The 18,352-nt window shown below is 42.3% G+C and overlaps 1 protein-coding gene across 6 annotated transcripts in view; it reads left to right on the plus strand.

Moving 5' to 3' along the window:
* Positions 1-18,352, plus strand: part of KIAA0232 (KIAA0232 ortholog) — an 80,292-nt gene that overhangs the window by 11,949 nt on the left and 49,991 nt on the right. Inside the window, exon 1 of one of the 6 annotated variants that reach the window (XM_087864291.1) lies at positions 6,259-9,543. The exons of the other annotated variants lie outside the window; for them this stretch is intronic. The gene's annotated coding sequence lies outside the window, so the exon portion shown is untranslated. Of the gene's footprint in view, positions 1-6,258; positions 9,544-18,352 lie in introns of those variants that run through there. 6 annotated transcript variants of the gene reach the window in all.

Raw genomic sequence — 18,352 nt, forward strand, 5'->3', positions numbered from 1 at the left:
GCTTAGCCTGCTTTCAGATCCCCACTCTTCTCTTTTTTTGCTGTTTGGAGAAATGAAGTTTCTGTTCTGAGTCTCTGTGTCATCATCTGTACAAGGAATAATAATGGTGTCGGCCTCACGGGGTGTTGGAATGCAGTGAGCACGCATGTACAACCACTTTGGTGGTAAATTCCATCAACACAAGCTGCTTCTGCTGTCGCTGGAGGACAACCACATTTACGTTATAAGAAAGGAAGTACCTTCGTTCACTAGCTCTAGACATAGGTGACTGAGCCCCTATAGCTATGATCTTAGCAAACTGCAAGTAGAAGGAAATGTTTGTAGCCAGTAAAGGATGTCTACAGAAAACCTACAGAGAACATCAGTTTTAGTGAGGAAGTGTGGAAACATTTCCTGTATAGTCGGGTACAGGACAAAGGACCCCCTGCTGATGCCACTTCTCTTCATTGTCCTGCCAAAGGCCGCACACCCAGAGAACAGCATTGACCTGCTGAAGGATTGCAGTGCTAGAAACAGAAAATTGTCATCTGCAGATGATGATTCTGTATAAAACCTGGGAGAGTCTGTGACCTAGTATCTAGGAATAAATGTGTGTGCTGAGCATGAAAACTTATTTGAAAGATCTAGCCGGAGACCTAAATAAATGGAGAAATGGTCCTTGTTCATAAATGGGAAGACTCTATGGTGTAAAGTAGACTGTTTTCCTCAAATTGATCAATATATTTAATGCATCTCCCATTAAAATCCCAGCAGGGTTTCACACAGATGTGGTGGCTGATCCTAAAATTGTGAGAACGAACAAAAGGCCAAGCACAGGGAAGACCCTCCTGAGGAAAAAATCTCGATACTTCGTGTGAAAGTCTGGTAGTTCAGCCAGCGTGGTGTTGGCGTGGGGATGAGTATGTTGAGCATGGAAAAGAGCCCCAGACAGACGTGTGGTTATGTGGAGCTTGGGTCCGGGAGAGAAGTGCAGTTACAGGTGGGGATAGAGGGCTGATCCATTCATGACACTGGCACAGCTAGTTTTCCGTGTAGAAAAACATGCAGTTAGGTGCCTGCTTCACTAATTCTAGATAGAGGTAACTCGTAAATGGATTAAGAACTTGAATGTTTTATTAGATTTTACAGGGTTGCACTGTAGTGACCAAACCCCTGAGTCTCAGTGGCTTAAGCACCAAACAGTTCTTCGTGGCTCACATCAATACATTGGCGGCCACGAGTTTGTTGCTATGGTGCCCTTCCAGATGTCTTCTCATCCTGAGACCCATGCTGAGGAAGCGGTCCCATCTGGAACACGTTCTTCCTGTGATAGCAGAAGAGGTCTAATCACATGATCACTTTTAAAGCTGGTTGGACATGCGTAGGTCATGTCCACTGCGGTTCAGTGGCCACACCAGTCACAGGGGGCAGTGCAGGGACATGTCCTCAGCCTACAGGGAGGCACTGCCAGTCCGTCCCATGGTGACGACGGTGGGGACTTGCTGTGTAACGGGTTGTTTGAGGGGAAATGAAGGCCTGGATGGAAACTAATTCAGTTTGCTACAGTATGAGAAGAAAAACTTGAATACTTTTAGAAGAACAGACAAGCCTCTTTCTGACCTTAAGATAGGGAAAGAGGTCTAAGGACTGTGTTCTCAAACTTTAAAGTACATTTGGGGGCACCTGCCTGTCTCAGTCTGTACAGCATGTGACTCTTGTCATCAGGGTGGTGAGTTCAAGCCCCGCTTTGGGCCTAGAGTTACTTAAAAAGGAAAAAAAAGTACGTTTGTCACCTGCGGAACTTGGTAAAATGGAGATTCTGCTTCAGTGGGTCTGAGTAAGCTCTGACATAAAAGCTGCCACCACAGCGACCATCTTCCCTCTTAAGCCCTCTCCTCACTTGCTCTTGTAGTAAAGGTCTCAGAGCCGGGGGTGGGGGGTGGGGTGGGGGCGGAGAATTGGTTTGTAGGTAGTGACTTCTGCATAAATTACACAGGTCTTCGACCTTGTTTGTGAGGGGTTGAAACATGAATGTTCAGGGATCTATAACACAACTCGGGGCCCAAATCACTCCTGTAGTTCTGGTTACTGGCCGTTAGGTAACCCCTGAAAGATGCATCTGGATAAGATTACCCTTATTTATCAAAGATTTCTAGGGATTATTATCTTTTTTTCCAGAGTTGTCTGATTTCATATTCATGGGAGTAGAATACTTATTACTAACCCCCAAATTAAATATTTCATGTGATGGAGAACTTGACCAGAATCTATAAGAAAAGCATAATCAACTTTATATTTAACAGGAGTCATTTAAAAGCTGGCTTTTATGTTCAGTGTTTGGGTACTTAACTGATTTGTTAATATCCTTTTCCCAGTTATGTATGTATATTTTTGTTGTGTATGTGAGTGCCTATGTCTGCTACTTTTTACGTTTACCTTTGTAATATTTATCATTTGAGCATAGAAGTGAAATTTTAAAGAGTTTTGACCTCTATAGAGCTCTACAGATGGTCATGCCAGTCTATTTTTTGAGGAGAAGGTTTTTGTTTTTGTTTTTAAGATTTTAAAATTTTGGGGCGCCTGGGTGGCTCAGTTGGTTGAGGGTCTGCCTTCAGCTTGGGTCATAGTCCCAGGTCCTGGGATTGAACCCTGCTTCGGGCTTCCTGCTCAGTGAAGAGCCTGCTTCTCCCTCTCCCTCTGCTGCTCCCCCTGCTTGCGCTTTCTCTCGCTCCCTGTCAAATAAATGAATACAATCTAAAAAAAAAGATTTTAAAATTTTATTTATTTGGGGGAGGTTTGTGGAGAGAGACCAGCAGACTCCTCACTGAGCATGGAGCCCAGCATGGGGCTCAGTCTCATGACCCTGAGATCATGACTTGAGCTGAAACCTTGAGTTGGATGCTTAACCGAATGAGCCACCCAGGTGCCCTCAGAAGAGTTTTTTTTTTTTTTTAAAGATTTATTTATTTCATCTGTGAGAAGGAGCGAGTGAACATGAGCCAGCACGAGTGGGAGGGGCAGAGGGAGAGGAGAGAATCCCAAGCGCACTCCCCACCGAGCGTGGAGCCTGAGGCTGGGCTTGATTCCACACCCCTGAGATCATCACCTGAGCTGAAAGCAAGAGTCAGACTTAACCGACTGCGCCACCCAGGCGCCCTGAGAAGGCTTTTATTTATTTATTTAATTTTTTATAAAGATTTTATTTATTTGAAAGAAAGAGAACACAAGCAGGCGGAGGGGCAGAGGGAGAGGGAGAAGCAGACTCACCGCTGAGCAAGGAACCTGACTCGGGACTCAATCCCAGGACCCTGGGATCATGACCTGAGCCACCCAGGTGCCCTTGAGAAGGATTTTAATTAGTGTAAAATTCCAATCCAAAATCTTTCACCTTTGTGTCATACTTTGCTGGGTATTTTATTTCATTTTTTGAAACTGTTTATTTTATTGTTAAGGAATCCATTTATATGACTGTCCTGAAGCCCAGACTGTGTTAACAGTCATGAGTCCTGGAGGTAACTACACCCGACTCTGAACTTTCTGGTTGTAAGCACTGTCTTCTCTAATTCATCTGAAACCCAGACTCATGAGGCCTCAATCCCTGCCTCCCTGTTCCTGGAAGATGCTAAAGCCAACTGTGTAGGAGTCTTTTTCGGAGAAGACAAACCCTCTCCTTGACTTTATGAGGCAGATAACAACCCCAAACCACGGGCAGGTTGGGACCTGTGCAGGCCGCTGGGTATTTTAAAGATTTTATTTGTTTATTTTTAGAGAGCTCGAGAGTGTGTGGGCATGGGGGAGGTGGGGAGGGACAGAGGGAGAGAGGGTCCCAAGCAGACTCTGCGCTGAGTCTGGGGTTCGATTTCACGGCCTCAAGATCATGACCTGAGTAGAAATCGAGATGTGGATACCTCACCAACTGTGCCCCCTGGGTATCCCGGCCTCTGGCTATTTTAAATACATTTTTGATAATATTGCTTTGTTAATATTGCATTGTCTTTAAAGTATTTATATTTCGGGTCTTGAGAGATACCACTGAGGTAGGGAGAATTCCATAGATAAACAGTCCTATTAATGCCACTCTACTTGGCCTCTAAGAGTAGTGGGGCTTCTCAGCATGTTTCCCAGATTCAGGGAAGCCTCAAAGTACACTTAAAATTGGCAGCATTTCTAAATCTTTTAGCAGCTGTACTTGACCCCAGCAAATGTTTATGAACTGCAGGCACTTGTCAGTTAGCTTGCCCTTCCAGCAGCCCCTGGATCATGCCCTCTGAGCGCCATACTTGGCCTTCCAGTGTTGTAGAGCTACTGGCCAGTTGAGTTCCCTCCTTGTGGCTCTGCCATTAGCATCCTATTAGATCTTTGTTTTTGGAGCCACTAAAAAACAGCTTGGTGGTATTGTGCAGTGAACATAAACCCAGGATCGCTTCAATGGCTGTAAGCACCTGCGTTGCTGCTGTGCCTGTAATGTGAGCTGGCAGGTAAGTGGTGCACGTTGAACGCAGGCACAGCTCCTGAAGTGTATGTGTTCCAAGATCATAAATGAGGCCTGAAGCATGCCTAGGGGAAAGGGGGAGATCTGGGAGTTTCTGACCCCATGTCAAAAGGAGTTGTGATTGATTTACTGTATAGCACCATATGATTTATGCAGATTTTTCAAAGGAAAATAAAGGAGATGGTATCATCAGTTTAACCTTTCAACCCTTGGAAATTGAGGATATAAGGACCCTAGATGATCTAGGTCTTCGTTATAACTTGGCCCGTAGGGAAAATGTTAAGTCTTTCTTAAAAGGTTATATTTCGCAAAGTATGTTCTCAGGAACTTAAAAAGAGGTCTATAATTAAATAAGTATGGAAAATGCTATCTACTTTGTTTCCTTCCTGGAGGTTCCAGATGCACATTACCATATTAAAAGTTTTAAGATGTCCTAAAATAAATAAGCCTACTTTTGTTTCAGCTCTGGTATTTCCCTAATTTATGCAAGAGGAAGAATTTCTACAGCAAAAATAATAATTTTTTTTTTTTTAAAGATTTTATTTATCGACAGAGAGAGAGAGACAGCCAGAGAGAGAGGGAACACAAGCAGGGGGAGTGGGAGAGGAAGAAGCAGGCTCGTAGCGGAAGAGCCTGATGTGGGGCTGGATCCCACAACGCCGGGATCACACCCTGAGCCGAAGGCAGACGCTCAACTGTTGTGCCACCCAGGCGCCCCAAAAAATAATAAATTTTTATATCACCTGGAATAAATACACTTTAGGGGAACTGTAACAGGTTATACTTTAAATGATGATACTATTCATTTAAATAGCTTCCTAGGGACTCTTAACTACGTAGTTATCCTAAGAGTCACAGCTAAAGACTTGATTTGATCTTTGAAGCATATAATTAATGGATGAAAAATACACATACTTTGAACCTATTCTGAGTTCTCAAATGTTTATCTTTTTGCAAAGTCAAAAAGAGAATTTTATTCTGATCCTTTAAAGTTTCTAACTAGTAGGATATGTATCAGATAATCATATAAAATTTTTATATTGAATTAGGTATCTCTTATTGAGAGATACCAAATCTTATCAAAATCTCGCTCACTACCCAGTTTCATTTTGGAGAACTGTAATACGTAGCTTATGGCTTTATATTAGTGTTTTTAAAAATGGCACTGTTTTACCAGTGAGCCTCAGAATTTCAGGCCATTTTTCCCCCACCTAGTGTAACTCAGAGGACAGATCACTTGGTAATTTTAAGGTCAGTAGTTGAAAGCTGTAGAATTTTTAAGAAATTTTTTTAGAGGGGCGCCTGGGTGGCTCGGCCGTTAAGCATCTGCCTTCAGCTCAGGTCATGATCCCAGCGTTCCGGGCCTATATCGGGCTCCCTGCTCGGCGGGAAGCCTGCTTCTCCCTCTCCCGCTCCACTCCCTCTGCTTGTGTTCCCTCTCTCACTCCCTCCCTCTCTGTCAAATAAATAAATAAAATCTTTAAAAAAAAAATTTTTTTTTAGAGAGGGAGTGAGGAACCCGATGACACAGGGCTTGATCTCATGACTCTTGACATCAAGACTTGAAAGCTTAATTGACTGAGCCACCCAGGCACCCCGGAAGCTGTAGAACTTTTATGCGCAGACATTGGACAAGCGACAGTATCACTTTGAAAAACTATTTTTATACACCATGATCTAGTATCTTATTTGATAAATGCTTTATCCATGATTAAATGGGTTTCATCATGTTAGAGGCTTTGCATTTTGAAAATTCTAAACATCTTCTTGTTTAAATTTTTTTTTTCTAAATAAACTTGGTTAGTGTTTTTGAAAAATTTTCTTAGAGTTGAAGGTCCGTTTTGTTTCTCCTGGTAGAAGTTTTTAAATTTCTGAAATCTAGTTTCATCACTTTACAACAATTTTTCTAAAAGCTTTTAGGATTTCATAATAATAAACTTTGTTTTAATGTTTGGATTTTGTTTGGTAGCTGTTTCATTGTTTGCAGGAGGACTCTCTCAGATGTCAGTGTATACATTTAATGCCTTCCCTCTGACCCAGAGGGCTTTCCACATGGTTTTTCATCCTGTAAACGGCCTGACATGTGGTTTGCCCCTTCCAGGGAGAAAGGACATTTTTGTAAGTCTCCAATAAGGACTTTTTTGAAGGCATAAAAACTGACATTTTGTAGCCCTGCTAATGAATTCTGATGTCTAATAGCTCTAGGTGAATGATAAACACTGATTATTGTAATGTGATAACCTGCAAAGAGATTTCAGTCTGGGAAAATCAGCCTGGCTTTTTAAATCAGAAATATTAACAGATGAGAATGAATCATCAAATAACTGGCAATGGAGTAAAAGTTAGAAATACAACAATGTTACTTCGCATAAGCAGTTTATCTCCCTCTGGTTAGGCCCGTTACAGCTCTGAGAACTTAGAGGCTGACCTAGACTTTCGGTTCTGTAAGCACTCGCCCCCAGCACCCAGCAGGGGAGAATTTATCCAGGCCGGACTGAAAGCTCTTCCCTTTTGTTTAGTCTCATTACACACTTGATCTCGTTCCCATTTGTTTTTGCTCTAGGGGAGGTCTCTCCTGTACTTCTGATTCTCCGTAGAACCAGGTCCTTTCACCTGTCATCATGGTCTAGTTGGTTCTTCCTTTTCCTTGTCTTTTCAACTTAGGGATTAACCGGGTCTGTTAATGTGTCTTCAGTTTAGTAAGACCTTAGCTAGTTCCTGTTACTGTCAAGTAATAACTCTTAAATCTATAAGAACGACCCTACACTCATGAAAAGAATTCATTTTAAGTGTTACTGGAGAATATACAGTAATCAGTTCATACAGTAAAAATGGAATTTAATCCTTAACGCAGTTCTTCTATTTTGGTGGAAGGCAGTCATGTCCATGCTAGTCTTACTGATTATATTGTCTTAAACAGAAGCCTTATTCATTTCCTAGGACTTCTCACGTTTCTAGATGGGGAAGCGACTGTAGGTCTGACTCTCCGTATCTAGATGGTTTTTCAGATACAGAGGTTAAACGGGTTTATGGGACCAGCTTTTAGCCTGCCATTTCTTGAGTGATAAGAGTTCTCGTTTAGGCTGTAGATTCTCTATGGATTTTCTCTCCTGGCCTTAGATTCGCCCCGAAGGCATGCTGCCTACCACAGAACATGAGCCATCCCTTACGTTCCAAATGCACTGAGATGATGTGTATGTGTGTAACTAGCTCGTTGGAAATGTGCACTCTCGGATTTGCCAGGCAGATATTTAGGATCTTTGTGAAAAGTAGTAGAATCTAAAAGCTAGAGTCTTAGTAGGTCAAACATTACCTTCTTTATTGTTTTTTTTTTCTATTTATATTTTGTATATCCTTTACCCTTCCCCTTCAAAGGCTTTTGTGTGTGTGTGAAAATTGTATTGATACTGAAATTGAGGAATTATGAAAAGACAGTTTCAGGTAATTCAGGCCTTGAATATTGAGGACTTGGTCATATTTATTGTGAAATTTGTAGTGAGGAAGACCAGGTAAAAATATGTAGTCATTGTGAAGGCATAAATTGCAAAAGTACCACACTAGAACAAAGGGAAGGTGAAAGCCAATGGGTTTGAGTAGGAAGAAGAAGTTGATTACCTAAGGGTGAAGCCCAAAGCCCATTAACGTAGGATGGTAAATACAGAAGGAACAAACCTGAAGGTCATTGAGTTTATATCGCTAACAGCATGCCCGGTGCCTGGCACACAGGAAGCCTCCAGCACGTGTGTGGGTGGTGGAAGAATGAGCTGGGGCTCCTAGGCTAGAGTTGTTCCCCACCTGGCGGCTGAGAACTTGACCGGGGCTCAGTGTTTTCCCACACACGCTAGTGTTATGAATATTGTATTTCCCAAGGCTGATTTTCAGAATTTCTTCCCCCATTTAGATTTGGAAAGTGTTAATTTGACACAGTTTTGCTCACCTGCCAAAGCCTAAGCATGGGGCTAATTAGCATGTGGAATATGTCACAGTTTGGCCTTGGAGAACTTTCAGCCTTGCTTGTGAAGGAGCCCACATGCAGGGGGCAGTTGGGAGAATAGTATGGATGCATATCATTGAAAGCAGAGAGCAGGGAGGACAGTGAGTGCCCTCAGTGGTACAGGAAGAGAGCAGTGTGGCTGTAGGTAGTTAGGGATGGCTTCTTAGAGGAGCTGGAGGCATTGGCTCGTTGCTATTCAGGTGTTAATGTTTCAGCAGTGAAGCCTTCCTCAGCAAGTTACTTTAGTCTCTTTTTGTGGGTTTTTTGTTTTGTTTTGTGTTTGCAGTGTTTTAATTCATCTGCCTCGAATAGTCCACTCTAGTTGACCAGAATGCTGGTTTCAATAGTGTTAGACGTTAAGAGTTGTTTCCTATCAAGAGTCCCACATTTTGCCCCTTAGAGTAGTCGTTAGGGCTCTTGACACCTGTTCCTGCTCCTCCGTCTTCCTGGCATGGGAGAGGAGTGTTCCCCCCACCCCTACTTGGAGTGAGGCCATGAAACTTGCTTTGACTGGGGAGATGTGGGGCCACTTCCAGGAGGAAGTTTCTGAAGCGCTGGTGCATGCCTTGATGCAGATTTTCTTTGCCCCTGGTTCCTGGGCTAGTAGGGTTTAAGGTTGGCGACCATGCTGTCATGCTGTGTGCTGAGTCCCAGAGCGGTTGTGTGTGACTATGCTGAGCACTTCTGCCAGTCCGGGAGGGACATGGCTACTGGGATTTGGGGATTGTTGGTTTTTAAGCATAATCCACCCTATTTTGACTTAATAACTTTTCGTCCTGAATTTTGAACCTTGAAATTTGGCCCCGGTCCTGGTTATTCTGTTTTCTTTTTTGCTTTGTCAGTGAGCTTCAGGGTTCTCGCTGTTCTGTATACAGTTTGACGTTGTCACCGAACCTTCCATGATTACTTTCTACTGTAATGACATTTGACCTGATGAAATTTGAGACCTATCAAACACAAAGGCAGATGTTTTCCACTTCCCTCAGACCGGTCCTCTGGCACATTGTGCTGTCTCAGAATGGCTGTGCTTAGCATCCCATCTTCGGGTATGAGGAGGATTGTCTCGTATAGTCCACAGGTACGTGGAGGAGGGTACATGGATTCTATTGAGCCAGGGACTCTTTGTTTGGTCTAACATAGGAGAGAATCAAAGCTGGTATTGTTCAGTAGAACTTCTGCAGTGACAGAAATGTCCTATATTTGTACAATAGCCACTAGCTGTATGTGGCTTTGAGCTCTTGAAATGTGGCTGGTGTGGCAGATTTTTAATTAAAATGTAAATAGCCACATTTGACTGGTGGCTGCCATATTGGACCCTAGCACAGCACTGGGAAGATATAATGTTAGGTGAAAAACAGAGAATACAAAAGTATGTATTATTTAACCTGTTGAAATAAAACATTTTAAGTTCTATACAAAAGGGAAAAAACACTGAAAATGACCACATAGAAATACTGTGAATTATATTAGGGTGGAGAAATTGTGTGTGGGTGTCCTTCTGTTTTCATATTTAGAAAAATACGTTAACAAGCTTTTGTAATGCAAGTAGATGTGGTCCAGTTGAGCAGAAAAGCAGAAGTGCTTGGAGAATAAAAGAGTGGGTCTATGGCTTGAGCAGATTTCCCTCCACAAGATCCGCACTTTGCATTTTGCCCAGAGAAGTGCGCTTTGGAACTGTTGACCGTGCTCTTCATGATCAGTTGGGCTGTCGCACAAGACATCGAGAACATTCCACACATGAGAGCTATCTGTGCACCATGTCAGAAAGAGATGATGATTTTGAAATAATTTTTAGGTGTTTTCAGCAAATCTAAACATATATGCACTATATTAAGAAGAAGGGAAACACTTGAACATTTAAATTCAGCTGGTCACTTGTCTGCTCTGCTTGAGCTCTAAAGAAACTGGACTGCAGAATGTCTGTTTCTTAGAGCTTACAGGAATCAGTGCTGCGTGCACCCTAGATGACTCTCTAGACACACAGACGGGGCCGTAATCGGACTGACTTCTAGGAATGTGTGTGGTGTTACAAAGAGTACAGAAAGACAGCATTATATTTCTTGGAACATTGTTACACAAGGGGAGAAATTTTGGAAGATCAGTGAACCTCCTTCAAAGTGCCCCTTTATCCCACCGCAGAAAGAGTCTTCATTATTAAATTACTCATTTGAAACTTGTGGCCTTACCATTTCTCAATTACTTGTTGAAAAAGTACTCTTGTAATAACTTAAGTACTAGATCTGTTTTCTTTTTTCTTAGTGGACAGATCATTCGGGACTACTTATATGACTCTGAAAACATATAGACTAGATAAATAATTAAATGCTTTTATTTTTGTTTTATTTTTAAATTAATATATAATGTATTATTTGTTTCAGGGGTACAAGTCTGTGATTCATCAGTCTTACACAACACCCAGTGCTCACCACAGCACATACTCTCCCAATGTCCATCACCCAGTCACCTATTCCCCCACCTTCTCCCCTCAATGCTTTTATTTTTATAATTTATTTTAAAATTTAAAATTTGTTATCCTAGTCCCACGTCTAATCCTAAACGTCCCAGGCCCCAGGGCCCTGACTCCTGGAGACCCAGGGTGGTATGAGACCTGGGGGTATCTTGAGAGTGAGCAGGGCATTATGGGTATTCCCCCCAGCACTTTCACTTCCAGGCTTAGATTAATATTAGACCCTGGAGGCTTTGATCGATCCCCAGGCCTACACAGAGTTGCCCCAATCTTGGGGGAAGATTTTCATTTACCACCAGGGCTATTTTTAATCCTTGATTAGAAATAGAAATTTCTAGAAATTGTACCCGGGCCGCAGAAAAAGCCCAGGGTGTGCTGAGCTCCTCTGGGTGTGTGCTGTTTGGGGATAGTGTGGCTTCTCTGTGCAGAGACCACTCTGCAGGTGTGTACATTTCAAAACAAATAGAATACTGGGCAGCAAAGGGGACCATTGTATTTTTGTGTTCATCCTCTGCACCTTAACCATTTTGAGTTCTTTGCAGTGTCACATTTGAATTTGTAGCAGAGAACGAACATGTTAACAAGAGGAAAGGCTTTGATGTGACTAGAAACTAGGTTCTTATAAATGAAGGAAATTTCATAGCTTTTGGTTTTAAGGACAGTAAGGAAATAGAGTATTTTTTGTTCTGAAGGAGCAGTATATTTTACACAAATACTACTCTTCACATTATCTGAATCAGTGAAGGCACGTGTGAGATGAAGCCGGTATAAACAATTTGAGGGGGTAATTTGTAACAGTACCTTCCATTGTGTGACAGTTTATGAAATGCAAAGGCCACAGAAACACAGATATACTTCTCCTTTGTTCATTGCAATAACCTTGTGAGAGATTGAGGTGTAGAGAGAGCGTGTATTTATTATTCTGTTTTACAGATGAGAAAACAAAGACCCCAAGCAGTTATGGGCACAAAACCAGCTATTAAGTAGCAGAGGTGATATTGAGTACAAAAACCTAGATGTTATGACTGCTAGGCTCATGTACTTTCCACTCTTCTGTGCTACCTTCAAGAATTAAAGAAGACATAAGTGGTACAGAAACTTCCATGGGCATTTAATTATAGCTATGTGTATTTTTTGCATCCATAAGGAAACCATTTAAAGTTTGATGTAAAAAAGACAAAAAGTCTAAAATAAGTATATTATTGTGGGACCTTTTTTTTTTCCCCCAAGATTTTGTTAGAGAGTGAGTGCGTGAGTTGGGGGTGGCGGGCAGAGGAACAGGGAGAAACCACCCCCACTGAGCAGGGAGCCTAACGTGGGCCTGGGTCCCACGACTCTGGGATCATGACCTAAGCCGAAGGCAGATGCTTAACCAACGGAGCCATCCAGGCACCCCTATTGTGGGACCTTTAAATGATCATTTATGCAGCCCAGTCTTTAGTAGCATGATTTGGGTTAGTTCTGCTTTGGAGAAAGATACTCAAGATGATCTGAAGGTCCTCTTTTCTCTGTAAACCTCTGGAGAATCAGATGTTGAAAAAATGAAGTGAAGCAAAACAAAAAGCCTTTGAGTTTATGCAGTGGTGCTTTGTCTTTAAAACGCTTTTGGAGGCATACCTGGGTGACCCAGTGAGTTAAGCATCTGACTTGGACTCAGGTCATGATCTCAGGGTGCTGAGATCGAGCCCCTCATCAGGCTCCCTGCCCACTGGGGAGCCTGCTTCTCCCTCTGCCCCTCTTCCCGCTTGTTGTCGTGTCTCTCTCTCTCTCAAATAAAAATTTAAAAATCTTAAACTTTTGGAGAACCTGGGTTTTTGGGGCGCCTGGGTGGCTCAGTCAGTTAAACATCTGCCTTAAGTGTCTGCTTTCAGCTCAGGTCTTGATCCCAGAGTCCTGGGATCGAGCCCCACGTTGGGCTCCCCGCTTAGCAGGGAGCCTGCTTCTCCCTCTCCCCTCGCTGGCGCGTGCTGTCTCTCTCTTAAATAAAATAAATAAAACCTTTAAAAAAAAAACTTTTGGAGAATTTAGTTAAACTGAAATGAAATCTAACTTGATACTGACGAAATTTCACATTTGGAATGAGCATAACAGTTTGAAATTCGGGGTGCTTGCCAGCTGTGTCCTTGAACTTGTCAGGTAGACATTAAATGGCTTTTGCCTAGGTTTGTCAGACCCTTCCACTGTTCTGACCATGTGATAGATCGTACCCAAAATAAGTTTTAATTTGAACCAGCATACCTAAGAGACTCCTTTCGGTTCAGAACTGTAAATAGAGTCTCTCACCCGGTCAAATGTTCACCCCTCTATCGAAGTCTTGCTGCTTAGGGAGAAGCAGCTTAGTTATGGCCCAGTACTCCGTACCTGGGTCATCTGCTAACAGTTTGACATTCAAAATATGGAGACTGGACACTGGCTCCGAGAACATTTAGACCTGCCGTTACGGTACAGGAAGAGCCATCTTGTACTGTTCCTGTCTCAGACCCTGTTACTAGGATCCACTCAGTTACCGCACGGACAACTGCCAAGTAGTCTGAGGGTACCAGACTTCCCAGCCTCTGCTCTTTTCTGTGGTCCTCTGCAGTCTGAACTATAGAGTAAAAAAAAAGATCGTAACCGCTAGTGACTTCAGGGATATGGCCCGTTGTTTAAAAATGATAGCTCTTAAACAAGTTCGAGGAAGAGTTCTATTAGGGGTAAAAATGCAAGGGCTGGTTTTAACCGCTTTGATGAGATCTTGGGAGTTCACTATACTTTTGCTTTCTGGCTTTGTATGCTGATTTTTTTTCTCACCCACTTCTTGAATCCTCACACTTGGCTGAAGAAATGTGAATTCTCTTAATGACAACAGAGAATCCTATGGTTGGGTTGAAACTTTTTTTTTTTTTTTTTTTTTTTAAGAGAGAGAGAGATGGGGAGATGCAAGGGACAGAGGGAGAGAGAGAATCTCAAGCATGTTCCATGCCTATCATGGAGCCTGACACGGGGCTCGATCTCACAACCCTGAGATCATGACCTGAACCGAAATCAAGAGTTGGACGCTCAACTGACTGAGCCACTCAAGCGCCCCTGATTAGTTTATAATTTAGTTCCATGTGGTCAGAGAATATATTTTGTATGATTTGAATCCTTTTAAGTTTGTTGCAAACTTCTTTATAGCCCAGAATACAGTCTTCTGTCCGATTGATGATAATGTTGCTCTGGTTTTTAAATCCTTATTGATTTTCCGTTTACATCTTTCAGTGATTGAGAGAGAAATTTTGAAATCTAGTACAATCATGGATTTGTTTATTTCTCCTTGAAATTCTATCAGTTTCCACGTATTTGGAATCTCTGCTACCAGGTGTATGATAAATAGGACTGTCACATCCTCTTGGTAATGGACCCCTTTTTCATTATGAAATGACTTTTATCTCTGTTAACACCTTGTTCTGAAATCTGTCATATATTAATGTAGACATTCCACCTTGTACTTTAAAAATTTTATTTATTTTAGAGAGAGGGATTGAGAGAGGGCGAGCAAGAGGAGGGGAGAGGGAGAGAGAATCCTCAAGCAGACACCCTCCTGAGTGTGTAGCCCATCACGGAGCCCAATCCCAGGACCCCAAGATCACAACCTGAGCCAAAATCAAGAGTCAGCTGCCCAACCGACTGAGCCACCCGGGGCCCCTCCATCTTGCTTTATGTTGGTGTTGGCATGGTGTATTGTTTCCCATTTTTTTGCTTTGAATCTATCTGTGCCTTTATATTTAATGTGGGTATTTTTCAGTGGAATATTATTCAGCCATCAGAACGATTACCCAACATTTGCAGCAACATGGATGGGACTGGAGGAGATTATGCTAAGTGAAATAAGTCAAGCAGAGAAAGACAACTATCATATGGTTTCACTCATTTGTGGAACATAAGAAATAGCAGGGAGATCGGTAGGAGAAGGAAGGGAAGAATGAACCGGGGGGGTAAACAGAAGGGGGAATTAACCACGAGAGACTAGGGACTATGGACAAACTGAGGGTTTCAGAGGGGAGGAGAGTGGGGGATTGGGCTAGGCTGGTGATGGGTATTAAGGAGGGCACGTATTGCATGGAGCACTTTGTGTTATAGGCAAACAATGAATCATGGAACACTACATCAAAAACTAATGATGTACTGTATGGTGACTAACATAATAAAAAATTAAAAAAAAATAATGTGGGTATTTTTATAAGCAGCATGTATCTGGGTCTTACAGTTTTAAAATCCAGTCTGACCATCTCTATTTTTTAATTGGTTGGTTTGATTGTTTACATTTATTATGATTATTAACAGCTGTCATATCACAGTCTGTGTCCAAATGGCATTCTACCATTGCAGGTAATATGGAAGGAGCACGTAGTAGTATTATATTTTCCCCCTCTGGCCTTCACTTTTTGTTGCCCTCCATTTTGCTTCTACGGATGTTGCCAACCTCACAATAAATTGTTACTGTTTTTGTTTCAGTAGTGGAATTATCTTTGAAAGATACTGAAATAATAAGAAAAATGTGGTTATACTGTTTCTGGTGCTCTTTGTTCCTTTGAGTGGATGGACCTTTTATTCTGGTGTCATTTTCCTTCTGCCTGGAAGAATTTGCTGTAATGTTTCTGACCGCCGTCTTCTGCTGGTGCTGGAATCTTCCAGCTTTTGCATTTCTGAAAAAGTCTTTGTTTCACTTTTGTTTTGAAAGAGTTTGTGATGAGTATAGAATTCTGCATTGATGGGTTTTTCTTCCAGTCCTTAAATGTTTTTGCCTGGTTATCTTATCCTTTGCATGTTTCGGACAAGAAACTTGGTGTTCTTATTCATCCTTTTCTCTGTTCTGCCTAATGTTCCTTTTCTCCCTGGTGGCTTTGAGCTTCCTCTCTTTGGATGGTTTTGTTGCAGGAAACCTAGGTGTCAATTTCTTCCTATTTCTTGTGTTTAGAGTTCAGTGAACTTCTTGGATCTGTGTGTTTAGCTCTCATCAATTTTGGGAAAATGTTGGTCATTATTTCTTTGTCCCTTTCTCTTTCTCCTCCAACTAAACATATGTTAGATTTCTTAAAATTGTCACACGGCTTGCTGAAGCTGTGTCAATGTATTCCTTTCTCTCTGTGTTTCATTTTGTATGGTTTCTTTTGCAGTTTAAGACTCTGGAATCTTGGGGCACCTGGGTAGCGCAGTCGTTAAAGCGTCTGCCTTCGGCTCAGGGCGTGATCCCGGTGTTCCGGGATCGAGTCCCACATCGGGCTCCTCCACTGGGAGCCTGCTTCTTCCTCTCTCACTCGCCTGCTGTGTTCCCTCTCTCGCTGGCTGTCTCTCTGTCACATAAATAAATAAAATCTTTAAAAAAAAAAAAAAAGACTCTGGAATCTTTCCTTCTGAGGTGGCTGACCTGCCATTATCCCATGCTGCCAGCTTTTCCTCTCTGACGTAGTTTTCATCTGTAGATGTTTGACTTTCAATCTTTATATTTTCTGTTCTCTACTCACCACATACATGGCCTTTCGTCATAATAACTGCTTCAGAGTCCTTTCTGCTAAATCTCACTTTTATATCAATTCTGAGTTGGTTTCGGTGAATTTATTTTTCTCTTAATTTTCTACTTCCTTTTTGCCTGCTTCTTTGCATGTTTGCTAATTTCTTATTAGGTGCCAACCATTGTAAATTTTACTTTTTTTAAAAAAAGATTTTGTTTATTTGAGAGAGAGAGCACGAGCAGGGAAAGGAGTAGAGGGGGAAGGAGAAGGAGGGGGAAAAAATCTCCGGTAGACTCCACGCTGAGCATGGAGCCCGATGTGGGGCTTGATCCCATAACCCTGATATCAGGACCTAAGCCAAAACCAAGAGGAGGATGCTCAACTGACTGAGCCATCCAGGCGCCCCTAAATTTTACTTTGTTAGGTGCTAGGTATTTTTTGTGTTCCTGTACATTTCTTGAGGTTTGTTCTGGGACCACAGTGAAATTAGAAATAGTTTGGTCCTTTCCTGTCTTCCTTTTAGGATGTGTTCTGTCTAGGGCTCGTTGCTTCCCCATACTAAGTCAGGAGCCTTCTCAGTACCCAGTGTCCCTGAATTAGGAAGTTTTCAGGTCTGGCTGGTGGGAAACAGCCCTGTTCCTGGCCCTGCTGAGCATCAGGTCCTGTTTCCTCCTGGTCTTCATGATGGTCCTTCCTGCACTCCGGAGTTCCTCACATGCATGCCTGTTAATACTCTGCTGAATTCTTGAGGGCTACGTCTGCCCGTCTCTGATGCTGTTTGTTCTGAGCTCAGGCTGCCTTAGATCTTTTACCCAGCTCCTTCAGCTGTTGCTTTATCTGCTCTCTGTCTTGGTTGGTCTTCGTGGAATGAGCACCAGCTTGTCACCTTGCTTTAGCGGATATCCCCAGAATTCAGTGTATTGTTTAATTGCTGATCTGTCTGGCATTCTAAGATCCAAACATACTAAAGAATTAATGAAAAATGTTTTAATTTTGAGAGTTAGCCGGAAAGTTTCATCAGGTTAAAATTATAGAAAAATGTTTGCTTTATCTGTTTTCCATGACTCAAACTTTTTTTTTTTCCCCAAGGTTTTATTTATTTATAGGACAGAGCAAGCACAAGCAGGGGGAGTGACAGGCAAGGGAGAGGGAGAAACAGATTCCCCACTAAGCAAGGAGCCTGATGCAGGACATGATCCCAGGACCCTGTGATCATGACCTGAGCCAAAGGCAGACGCTTAATCGGCTGAGCCACCCAAGGTGTCTCCAAAATCACTTTTCAAAAAAAAGATTATTTATTTTTTTAGAGAGTGCATGAGCAGGGTGAGCAGCAGAGGGAAAGGGTAGGGATCTCAAGCAGACTCCCTGCTGAGCGGGGACCTGACATGGGGCTGTATCTCATGACCTTGAGACCATGACCTGAGCCCAAATCAGGAGTTGGATGCTTAACCGACTGAGCCACCCAGGCACCCCTAAAGTCACTTTTGGTAACCCTCTTATTGTCTGCTAAAATTCATTCAAAAGCTGAGCCGATACGATTTACCTGTTAATGTGGTAGATTTCATCTTCTGGTGGCATGAGTGATTTAATAAGGCCGTTAGATTAGTTTGACATATTGAAAGTAGGTTAACTTAAGGGAAAAAGCTATGAAGAGCATGGCATCTTTGACCCAAATAAGCAAACTGTCAACTGAGATGTAGGAGAATAAACCACGTCTAACCCTCAGCCTGGCATAGCTATGAACCAAATCCATGTTTTACCTTAACTTTATGAAATAAGTATCGAGCGGCCATGCAAATCTTTTAGCCATACGAGATGATTGATTACCTTTATGAAACCTTCAATTTAAAGGACTGATTTTTTTTTTTTTAAGATTGTATTTATTTGACAGAGAGAGACAGCCAGCGAGAGAGGGAACAAAAGCAGGGGGAGTGGGAGAGGAGGAA

Source organism: Ursus americanus, chromosome 8, assembly GCF_024610735.1.
Source record: "Ursus americanus isolate L20-20 chromosome 8, mUrsAme1.1.p, whole genome shotgun sequence".
Lineage (NCBI taxonomy): Eukaryota > Metazoa > Chordata > Mammalia > Carnivora > Ursidae > Ursus > Ursus americanus.